General features: G+C 44.6%; 1 pseudogene; it reads left to right on the top strand.

Annotated features, from left to right (window-relative positions):
• Positions 1 to 8,437: 8,437 nt before the first annotated feature.
• On the top strand, positions 8,438 to 9,450 carry LOC133639896 (transcriptional activator protein Pur-alpha-like; annotated as a pseudogene).
• Positions 9,451 to 12,283: the final 2,833 nt, after the last annotated feature.

Raw genomic sequence — 12,283 nt, 5'->3', positions numbered from 1 at the left:
TTGAGTACCTTGAAGGTAGAAAAGCGCTATACAAGTATATACTTGTATAGCGCTTTTCTACCTTCAAGGTACTCAAAGCGCAATTGACAGTATTTCCACATTTACCCATTCACACACACATTCACACACTGATGGAGGGAGCTGCCATGCAAGGCGCTACCAGCACCCATCAGGAGCAAGGGTGAAGTGTCTTGCCCAAGGACACAACGGACGTGACTAGGATGGAAGAAGGTGGGGATCGAACCCCAGTAACCAGCAACCCTCCGATTGCTGACACGGCCACTCTACCAACTTCGCCACGCCGTCCCCATTTTTGTATTATATCACTAATAAAGAATTATTCCTGTTGAAATCACTATTACAAATAAAGAATTAATTCGGTTTGAAATTTCTGTTTGAGTGTTATTCCTGACAATATAGCATAAAAACAGATGTAAATAGCATGTTCCTAAACAGTTTCCTAAACGTTCTAGCCAAACGTTCTTGGCTAACGTTCTGCTAACCAAGCAAGAACTCCACAACCAAACGTTCTTTGAACGTTATAAACGAACGTTCCCAGAACAATGCCACAACGTTCTCCTAACGTTCACATAACGTTCCCTTGTTACCTGGGTCAGCGTTTGTTGCTGATCTAGTGACGCACGCCGACAATATAATCATAATGGGGGACTTTAATATCCATATGAATACCCCATTGGACCCTCCATGCGTGGCGCTCCAAACCATAATTGATAGCTGTGGTCTTACACAAATAATAAATGAACCCACGCATCGCAACAGTAATACGATGGATCTGGTGCTTGTCAGGAGTGTCACCACCTCTAAAGTTACGATACTCCCGTACACTAAAGTAATGTCCGATCATTACCTTATAAAATTCGAAGTTCTAACTCATTGTCAACAAACTAATAATAATAATAATAATAACTACTATAGCAGCCGCAACATTAATGCTGCCACAACGACGACTCTTACTGACCTACTGCCTTCGGTAATGGCACCATTCCCAAATTATGTGGGCTCTATTGTTAACCTCACTAACAACTTTAATGATGCCCTGCGCGACACCATTGATAGTGTAGCACCGCTAAAGCTAAAAAGGGCCCCTAAAAGGCGTACCCCATGGTTTACAGAAGAAACTAAAGCCCAGAAATTATCATGTAGAAAGCTGGAACGCAAATGGCGTGCGACTAAACTTGAGGTTTTCCATCAAGCATGGAGTGATAGTTTAATAACTTATAAACACATGCTTACCTCAGCTAAAGCTAAATATTACTCAAATCTCATCCACCTCAACAAAAATGATCCTACATTTTTGTTTAGTACAGTAGCATCGCTAACCCAACAAGGGACTCCTCCCAGTAGCTCCACCTACTCAGCAGATGACTTTATGAATTTCTTTAATAAGAAAATTGAAGTCATTAGAAAAGAGATTAAAGACAACGCATCTCAGCTACAACTGGGTTCTATTAACACAAATACGACGGTATATACGACGGACATTGCCCTCCAAAATAGTTTCTCTCTCTTTGATGAAATAACATTGGAGGAATTGTTAAAATGTGTAAATGGGACAAAACAAACAACATGTTTACTTGACCCAATTCCTGGGAAACTTATCAAGGAGCTTTTTGTATTATTAGGTCCATCAGTGTTAAATGTTATAAACTTATCACTTTCCTCTGGCACTGTTCCCCTAGCATTCAAAAACGCGGTTATTCATCCTCTACTCAAAAGACCTAACCTCGATCCTGACCTCATGGTAAACAACCGGCCGGTGTCCCACCTTCCGTTTATCTCGAAAATCCTCGAAAAAATTGTCGCACACCAGCTAAATGAACACTTAGCGTCTAACAATCTCTGTGAACCTTTTCAATACGGTTCCAGGGCAAATCACTCTACGGAGACAGCCCTCGCAAAAATGACTAATGATCTATTGCTAACGATGGATTCTGATGCTTCATCTATGTTGCTGCTTCTTGATCTTAGCGCCGCTTTCGATACTGTTGATCATAATATTTTATTAGAGCGTATCAAAACGCGTATTGGGATGTCAGACTTAGCCTTGTCTTGGTTTAACTCTTATCTTACTGAAAGTATGCAGTGTGTCTCCCATAACAATGTGACCTCGGACTATGTTAAGGTAACGTGCGGAGTCCCCCAGGGTTCGGTTCTTGGCCCTGCACTCTTTAGTATTTACATGCTGCCGCTAGGTGACATCATACGCAAATACGGTGTTAGCTTTCACTGTTATGCTGATGACACTCAACTCTACATGCCCCTAAAGCTGACCAACACGCCGGATTGTAGTCAGCTGGAGGCGTGTCTTAATGAAATTAAACAATGGATGTCCGCTAACTTTTTGCAACTCAACGCTAAGAAAACGGAAATGCTGATTATCGGTCCTGCTCAACACCGACATCTATTTATTACAGCCTTCTTTCATCTCAGTAATATCGCTAAAATTCGTTCCATTTTGTCCACAAGCGATGCTGAGATCATTATCCATACGTTCGTTACATCTCCTCTCGATTACTGTAACGTTTTATTTTCGGGCCTCCCTATGTCTAGCATTAAAAGATTACAGATGGTACAAAATGCGGCTGCTAGACTTTTGACAAAAACAAGAAAGTTTGATCATATTACGCCTATACTGGCTCACTTGCACTGGCTTCCTGTGCACCTAAGATGCGACTTTAAGGTTTTACTACTTACGTATAAAATACTACACGGTCAAGCTCCTGCCTATCTCGCCGATTGTATTGTACCATATGTCCCGGCAAGAAATCTGCGTTCAAAGAACTCCGGCTTATTAGTGATTCCCAGAGCCCCAAAAAAGTCTGCGGGCTATAGAGCGTTTTCTATTCGGGCTCCAATACTATGGAATGCCCTCCCGGTAAAAGTTAGAGATGCTACCTCAGTAGAAGCATTTAAGTCTCATCTTAAAGCTCATTTGTATACTCTAGCCTTTAAATAGACTCCCTTTTTAGACCAGTTGATCTGCCGTTTCTTTTCTTTTCTTTTCTTTTCTACTCCCAATGACCGCTAGCCTGTCCATCGGATGGGGACATCTCTACGCTGCTGACCCGTCTCCGCTCGGGATGGTTCCTGCTGGCCCCACTATGGACTGGACTTTCGCTGATGTGTTGGACTTTCACAATATTATGTCAGACCCACTCGACACCGAGGATGTCGTTGTGGCTTGTACAGCCCTTTGAGACACTTGTGATTTAGGGCTATATAAATAAACATTGATTGATTGATTGATATATATATAGTGCATATAAATCATAGGGCTACTACACCCTCTTGTGGTCTATGCCGTCTACTCTCCACGTAGACATAACAGAGTCAGCATTATTGTGTGTGTTGCATGCATTTGCTTTTCTTTATACATATGTTTTATAGTATGAGTCTGTTATAAGTCAAAAAGGGTCGAGGCTCACTGCTTCAAAGGATTAGCAGAGTGAAAAGTGGAAGAAATGCATTCACATGCACACGCCAGTCAGATGTTTTCGTCTTTGTAGAGTGTAAACCTCACCCAGTCTTGTCCTGGGACATAAGTGTATTTCCTTAAAGGACACGTCAACATTGATGGATGTCTACCCAGGGTGGCTTCTCTGTCATTGTTAGGTCACTGTTCTTCCATTGCTTCTAAAATAAGTATCCTGACTGTGCAGCGTGTTCCTTTTTGGCTTTATCTCAAACATAAACAGACATTTGTATGTGAGTCCTCAAAATAAAAGTTCCAGCTGTTCAGGATCAGAGACCTGCTGTGGGAGCTGGATTGAACTGTCAACAAATTGTGCATGAATATATAATATATATTCAATCATGCATTCATTAATTATAGAGAGGAGGTATTTGGATGGAACCTCATAATTCTAATCTAATTCCTGCTCTGTCTTTTCTCAATTGCATTGACCTTCTTAGTAATGAATTTTCTCAGGTTGCCTTGAGGATCATCACCACTGTGCCGTCTGCAATAATAGCTGCTCTTATTATTGACAGTTGGTCAGCACAAATTTTACTGCGTAAACTACAGGAAAACTGCAATTATTTTAGCTCACTGGCAGATACAGCTCTGCCAGTGAGCTCTGCCAGAGAGCTACAATCAACACAATTTCAATTATTTTATCTTTATGAATATAGAACTCACGATGGCACGATGGCCGGGCCTGTCCCCATGGCCCGGAGAGGCAACGTGGGTCCCCCCTCAAATGGGCTCACCACCCATAGCAGGAGCCATAGAGGTCGGGTACAATGTGAGCTGGGCGGTAGCCGAAGGCGGTCCGATCCTTGGCTACAGAAGCTAGCTCTTGGGACGTGGAACGTCACCTCGCTGGGGAGGAAGGAGCCTGAGCTAGTGTGCGAGGTGGAGAAGTTCCGGTCCAGATATAGTCGGACTCACTTTGACGCACAGCAAGGGCTCTGGAACCAGTTCTCTCGAGAGGGGATGGACTCTCTTCCACTCTGGCGTTGCCAGCAGTGAGAGATGACGGGCTGGGGTGGCAATTCTTGTTTTCCTCCGGCTCAGAGCCTGCACGTTGGAGTTCAACCTAGTGGACGAGAGGGTAGCTTCTTTCCGGCTTCGGGTGGAGGGACGGGTCCTGACTGTGGTTTGCGCTTATGCGCCAAACGGCAGCTCAGAGTACCCACCCTTTTGGATTCACTCGAGGGAGTACTTGAGAGTGTTCCCCCGGGTGATTCCCTCGTTCTACTGGGGGACTTCAACGCTCATGCTGGCAATGACAGTGAAACCTGGAGAGGCGTGATTGGGAAGAATGGCCGCCCGGATCTGAACCCGAGTGGTGTTTTGTTATTGGACTTTTGTGCTCGTCACAGATTGTCCATAACGAACACCATGTTCAATCATAAAGGTGTCCATATGTGCACTTGGCACCAGGACACCCTAGGCCGCAGTTCCATGATCGACTTTGTAGTTTTTTTGCGGCCTCATGTTTTGGACACTCGGGTGAAGAGAGGGACGGAGCTTTTTCTACCGATCACCACCTGGTGGTGAGTTGACTGCGATGGTGGGGGAGGATGCCAGACAGGCCTGGCAGGCGCAAATGCATTGTGAGGGTTTGCTGGGAACGTCTGGCAGAGTCTCCTGTCAGAGAGAGTTTCAATTCTCACCTCCGGAAGAACTTTGAACATGTCACTAAGGAGGTGCTGGACATTGAGTCCGAATGGACCATGTTCCGCGCCTCTATTGTCGAGGCGGCTGATTGGAGCTGTGGCCGCAAGGTAGTTGGTGCCTGTCGTGGCGGTAATCCTAGAACCCGTTGGTGGACACCGGCCGTGAGGGATGCCGTCAAGCTGAAGAAGGAGTCCTATCGGGTTCTTTTGGCTCATAGGACTCCTGAGGCAGCGGACAGGTACCGACAGGCCAAGCTGTGTGTGGCTTCAGCGGTCGCAGAGGCAAAAACTCGGACACGGGAGGAGTTCGGGGAAGCCATGGAAAACGACTTCCGGACGGCTTCGAAGCGATTCTGGACCACTATTCGCCGCATCAGGAAGGGGAAGCAGTGCACTGTCAACACCGTGTATGGTGAGGATGGTGTTCTGCTGACCTCGACTGCGGATGTTGTGGATCGGTGGAGGGAATACTTCGAAGACCTCCTCAATCCCACCAACACGTCTTCCTATGACGAAGCAGTGCCTGGGGAATCTGTGGTGGGCTCTCCTATTTCTGGGGATGAGGTTGCTGAGGTAGTTAAAAAGCTCCACGGTGGCAAGGCCCCGGGGATAAATGAGATCCGCCCAGACCTGTGGGCCTGTCTTGGTTGACAAGACTCTGCAGCATTGTTTGGACATCGGGGGCAGTACCTCTGGATTGGCAGACCGGGGGGGGTGGTTCCTCTCTTTAAGAAGGGGAACCGGAGGGTGTGTTCTAACTATCGTGGGATCACACTCCTCAGCCTTCCCGGTAAGGTCTATTCAGGTGTACTGGAGAGGAGGCTACGCCGGATAGTCAAACCTCGGATTCAGGAGGAACAGTGTGGTTTTCGTCCTGGTCGTGGAACTGTGGACCAGCTCTATACTCTCGGCAGGGTTGTTGAGGGTGCATGGGAGTTTGCCCAACCAGTCTACATGTGCTTTGTGGACTTGGAGAAGGCATTCGACCGTGTCCCTTGGGAAGTCCTGTGGGGAGTGCTCAGAGAGTATGGGGTATCGGACTGTCTGATTGTGGCGGTCCGCTCCATGTATGATCAGTGTCAGAGCTTGGTCCACATTGCCGGCAGTAAGTTGGACACGTTTCCAGTGAGGGTTGGACTCCGCCAAGGCTGACCTTTGTTGAGCTGAGTGTGAAGCGACTGGGATGAGAACCAGCACCTCCAAGTCCGAGTCCATGGTTCTCGCCCGGAAAAGGGTGGAGTGCCATCTCCAGGTTGCGGAGGAGACCCTTCCCCAAGTGGAGGAGTTCAAGTACCTCGGAGTCTTGTTCACGAGTGAGGGAAGAGTGGATCGTGAGATCGACAGGCGGATCAGTGTGGTGTCTTCAGTAATGCGAACGCTGTATCGATCCGTTGTGATGAAGAAGGAGCTGAGCCGGAAGGCAAAGCTCTTAATTTACCGGTCGATCTACGTTCCCATCCTCACCTATGGTCATGAGCTTTGCGTTATGACCAAAAGGACAAGATCACGGGTACAAGCGGCCGAAATGAGTTTCCTCCGCCGGGTGGCAGGGCTCTCTCTTAGAGATAGGGTGAGAAGCTCTGCCATCCGGGAGGAGCTCAAAGTAAAGCCGCTGCTCCTCCACATCGAGAGGAGCCAGATGAGGTGGTTCGGGCATCTGGTCAGGATGTCACCCAAACGCCTCCCTAGGGAGGTGTTTAGGGCATGTCTGACCGGTAGGAGGCCACGGGGAAGACCCAGGACACGTTGGGAAGACTATGTCTCTCGGCTGGCCTGGGAACGCCTCGGGATCCCCCGGGAAGAGCTGGACGAAGTGGCTGGGGAGAGGGAAGTCTGGGTTTCCCTACTTAGGCTACTGCCCCGCGAGCCTACCTCGGATAAGCGGAAGAAGATGAATGGATGGATGGAATATAGAATTCAGTAAAATTCATATTCCAGCTACACCCATTAGACCAGGGGTGGGCAATTAATTTTTTTACCGGGGGCCGCATGACCAACCCGAGCACTGCTGGAGGGCCACACCGACAATATTTCAAATTAATTTTGCACAAATTATTTTTGATATACCGTAAGATAGATAATAATAATAATAATAATATTTTCATTTAACCTAACTTATCTTTATACAAAAGCAGATGGCTTTTGATGGTTCTATTTTTAACACTTTCTTACATAACACTTCCTGATGTATATTACAATACAAAAATTTCAATTTCTGTCACTTCATCCTGCATCCTCTTTGTTGTGAACGTAGCACGTCTGTAAGGTGATTGGCGAAGAAGGAGGAAGCGTTGCTGTTGCGGAAATGAGGAGTGAGGATTGGTTTTCCTTTTGGAAAGAACGAGATAAGTTGAGCTGTGTTAGTATAGCATGCTCAATAAAAGTTTAAAAAGAGCGTCAGACTTGGTGTGCACTTCTTCTGGACGCTACAATTGATGTCACAAGTGGGATGAAATGCCTCCCAGTTCGCCTTGCCATCAAACCTGGGAGTCTTCATTGAGGGCGGAATTCCCCCCGTGGCAAGCAGCGTGGCTGCACCTGTAAACGCTGTCTCTCTCTCTCTCTCTGTCTCTCTCTCTCTTTGCGACGAGCTCCTCACGTGGCACGTACCTCCCGATGACGTAGCACACAAGCAGTGCAGTATGCGCAAAGTTTTACTTCTGACACCAATTGTAGCGTCCAGAAGAAGTGCACAGCAAGTCTGACGCAATTTTTAAACTTTTATTGAGCAAGCTATACTAACACAGCTCAACATATCTCGTTCCTTCCACACGCACGTCTCCTCACTTCTCATTTACACAACTCAAGAAGACAACATCTACTTCAGCAGGTCGTTACACTATATTCTTTCAACACAGCAACATGTGTACCACAAATAAGCACACGGCTTTACCTTTACTTGGCAGTCCATGTCTTTTTTAAAACACGCCATTCGTCATCAACTTTTCTCTTTTTAGCGTCTCGGGGATAACCGGGCATCACTTGTCGCTGTGCGCCTTCCCTCACAGGACATACGCACATATAACACTTTTCAAAATAAAAGCAGCACAGTTGTATTGCACGCACGACAAAGATGTTTTTTAAAATGTATTTTGTATTTGTGATTGCCGCTGCGCACACGAGCATACGTCCACACGGAAGTAATACAAATAACGCTTTTCAAAACAAAAGCAGCACCGTTGTATTGCACACTCGAAATAGATACTTTTGAAAATGTATTTTGTAATTTATAATGGGCCTCACGCGGGCCGGACAGGGACGTACAAAGGGCCGGATGCGGCCCGCGGGCCGCAGAATGCCCAGGTCTGCATTAGACCGTTTGCAGTAAAAGGTTAGTTCAAGTAGAACTGCACTTTTTTGGAATTTTGCCTATGAGTGAGGGCCGACATCCGGGCAACTGAGCTACATACGGGTTCTTCGAGCCATAGCAACCAGACTGGCGTTGAAAACAAACCGTTGCCATTACTCTTTAACCTGTCGACCTACGCTGGTTAAACCCGTCATTCTGCCTCCAAAATGCCGAAAAACCGTGTTGTTTTTGGTTGTGCTAACCACAACTGGAAACAGGGAAAACAAAGGTTGTATTTTGTTCTGCCAAAGCGTGATAAAAGCCCACAGAGACGAGACAAATGGCTCGCAGCTTTACACCGGGAAAACGAACGCTTCTACTTGGACGTCAAGCAGAACGCCAAAGGCCGCTTCTTGAAGATAGCCGAAGTAGGGGCCGGTGGCAACAAGAGCCGCCTCACGCTGTCTATGTCGGTGGCGGTCGAGTTCCGCGACTACTTGGGGGACTTCATCGAACACTACGCCCAGTTGGGTCCCAGCAACCCGGGCATGGTGCAGGATGAGCCGCGGCGGGCCCTGAAAAGCGAGTTCCTAGTTCGGGAGAATCGGAAGTACTACATGGACCTGAAAGAGAACCAGCGGGGACGGTTCTTGAGGATCCGGCAGACCGTGAACAGGGGGCCCGGCTTGGGGTCAGACCATCGCGCTCCCGGCGCAGGGACTTATCGAGTTCCCCGACGCTTTGGCCAAACTTATTGACGATTACGGCGTGGACGAGGAGCCCGCGGAGCTGCCGGAGGGCTCGTCGATGACTGTGGACAACAAGCGCTTCTTCTTCGACGTGGGCTCCAACAAGTACGGCGTGTTCACACAAAGTTGTTGATAACTTCCGCGTCTCTTTCTTAGTAGCGCGCAGGCTAAGCTAACTAGCAAGCTAAGCTAAGCCTGAGAAGCTTTAAAGTTCACTGAGACGAGTCTGACGCAAATAATACATTTTCGTTTTTTCACACGATATGCGAATAAGTAAAAATGCGTAAATGAAGGACTTAACGCCGACTTCCAAGCCACAACGCTCGTTAAATGCTTTTTCTGTCAATGCAGTGTTCGCTGTGAGCTGGTTTGTTTTCAACGAATTCCCGGTTGCTAGGGGATTGGTAGGCGGAAGTGACGTAGGTCCGCCCTCACCCATTGTACACAATCATTATGGAAAACATGACGTCGGATTAAATATATTTTTTTAATGCACTCTAATTTACAAATAAGATTAAATACCCCATTACAGCAGAGCCAATAGGAGCTCCTCTATTTTGGCCATATAATTTTATTAATAACCATTCAAAACCTGCCAACAATTCTCCATTTGCATTTTATGATTTGAATATTAACAAAGTATTAGTGATATTGTTATTATAAGCGCAAGCGCAAACAAACTATTTATAGCAGCGACGTGATCCTATGTTCACATCATCGAGTGGTCTGCTGCTTCCTTGCTTCCTTGCTCCCTTTAAATTTGTTCTACAACATAAATCAAGCATCTCACTTAGACAGAATACGTCTGAGTAAGTATTCCGACAAGTTGGTACACTTTGACAGCCATTTAGGATGCAAAACTGGTGAGGACGACACAAAAAAATGCTTGGTCCCACCTCAGCCTCCCACCCCTTTTCTTTGTGAGGATTATGAGTCATTCTTCACCTAAATGAAAATATACGAACATCCCAGCGGTCGGCATTCTAATGACAGCAGAGATTGCACAGTAAGTGATGATTTATTATGTTTGTTGGCTCTCATAAAGTCTGCAGTGAGCAATAATCAGTGATGAACAAAAAAAAAGCAAACTTTGAGATGCGTTTTTTAAATTAATAGTGCTTGAAATGATCGTAATATATACATATTAAATGTTGTTATAAATGTGCCCATTACTACATTATACTTACATCGTGTACAGAAAATCCTAATGGAGGTGTTTGGATGTTTTTTAAGGGGTTTTGTAGGCGGAATTACGCAGCTTCCATAGGCTCCATTGTAAACAGACTTTTGATCGCTTTTATTTAATATTTAGAATAAATAAAAAATAAAAAAACATCCATCATCATGTCTTTCATAATGATTGTGAACGATAGGCACAATTCCAAAAAAAGTGCAGTTTTCCTTTAGGAGCCTGTTAATAGTTGTTCATATATCTGCATTTATCAATCTAGTTGTTACAGCACTTACTCTGAATAAATAGCTTTTCCAAATTGAATATATTCCAGTAAACTCAAGGACTTTGTCTTATTTCCTGATCTGCCTGTCGATTAGTCTTAGCACTGCTGCCACCTAATTGGAGATGTGTGTATTATTCAAGCAGGAATAAAGGTGTAATACTGGAAGTGCCCCTGCTGTCATGTTCCCAAATGACAGTTTTGGACTTTGTCATTGTTTTCCTGCATGTTTTACCACTACCACTACCTGCCCTGCATTAGCCCTCTGTTTGCTCCCTTATTGTTGTCAAGTCTAAGTAAACATTTTTACCTGCACGTCGTCTCCTCTCTCTGCACCCTGGGCTCACACCAACAGCCAACATGCGGCATTGTGACACCTCCCTCTCACCACCCTCTTTAAATCACTTGCAATTGAATCACAATTCTGTATAAAATATAACATCAAGAAATGTGTGCCTTGTGAATAAACTGTCAGAAAAACACACGTGCACTAATTAGACGAATCAATTCGGAAAAATATGACGGGAAGTAGAAGCCTTCATCTTACTGTGAGACACAGAGTAGACCGAAGATGTTCATTCTTTTCCGTCAGGAACTCAAGATGCTGAAGTCTAATATCGTTGTAGTTTTTAAATAAATAATAATAATAAAACATTCATTGTCAGGCTTTTGGACTATTTGTGGTTCTTTTCAGTGGCAGGAAGTCACGATACATAATAATTGTTCACTTCCATTTTTTTTTTTTCATTCATTCAAAATCAAACAAAACAACAATCAATATAGTATTAAAATAAATAATGAATGAAAAGGAGCAGAAATAAGTATTAACTTTTGAAATCTGCCCTCTAGTCACACAATTACAATATGTGTTGTTTAACTCAGAATACTATTTCATAACATACAAAAAAATAAACAAACATGAAAACAATAATTTAATAACAAATTATATCGTTTCATCATTATGTTTTTGTTTTTTTAAACACAGAAAGAGATTTACGTAGATTTTTTCCCACTATAAAGGTTAATGAACAGTTGAACAACATGAACATTTGCATATTCTAAACCAATGATTTTCAAACTTGTTTGACCAAGTACCACCTCAGAAAAAACATGGCTCTCCAAGTACCACCGTAATGACCAACATTAAAATACAGTAGCGTAGTAGGTCTACATATTCATTAAAAACAAGAAAGCGGATTTATTCAACAAGTATATTCAATATTTTTGGAAACTGTAACAGCACACACACTGCACAAACATCCCAAACAATGATACTTCATACAGTTAATATTTACAAACTTATTTGGCCACAGTTTCAACATCACTAATCGAAACTGTTACAAACCTCATCCATGTTGTCCTCCTGGCAATCTACTTTTATTCCCTGTGTTTCTTATTAACAGGCAAATTGTATTTTACATGGAAAGTGCAATATTTTATTAAAGGCCTACTGAAACCCACTACTACCGACCACGCAGTCTGATAGTTTATATATCAATGATGAAATCTTAACATTATAACACATGCCAATACGGCCGGGTTAACTTATAAAGTGACATTTTAAATTTGCCGCTAAACTTCCGGTTCGAAACGCCTCTGAGGATGACGTATGCGCGTGACGTAGCCCGACGAACACGGGTATGCCTTCC

This window comes from Entelurus aequoreus, linkage group LG22 (assembly GCF_033978785.1).
Source record: "Entelurus aequoreus isolate RoL-2023_Sb linkage group LG22, RoL_Eaeq_v1.1, whole genome shotgun sequence".
Taxonomy (NCBI): Eukaryota; Metazoa; Chordata; class Actinopteri; order Syngnathiformes; family Syngnathidae; genus Entelurus; species Entelurus aequoreus.
This window is presented reverse-complemented; position numbering and strand designations above follow the sequence as displayed.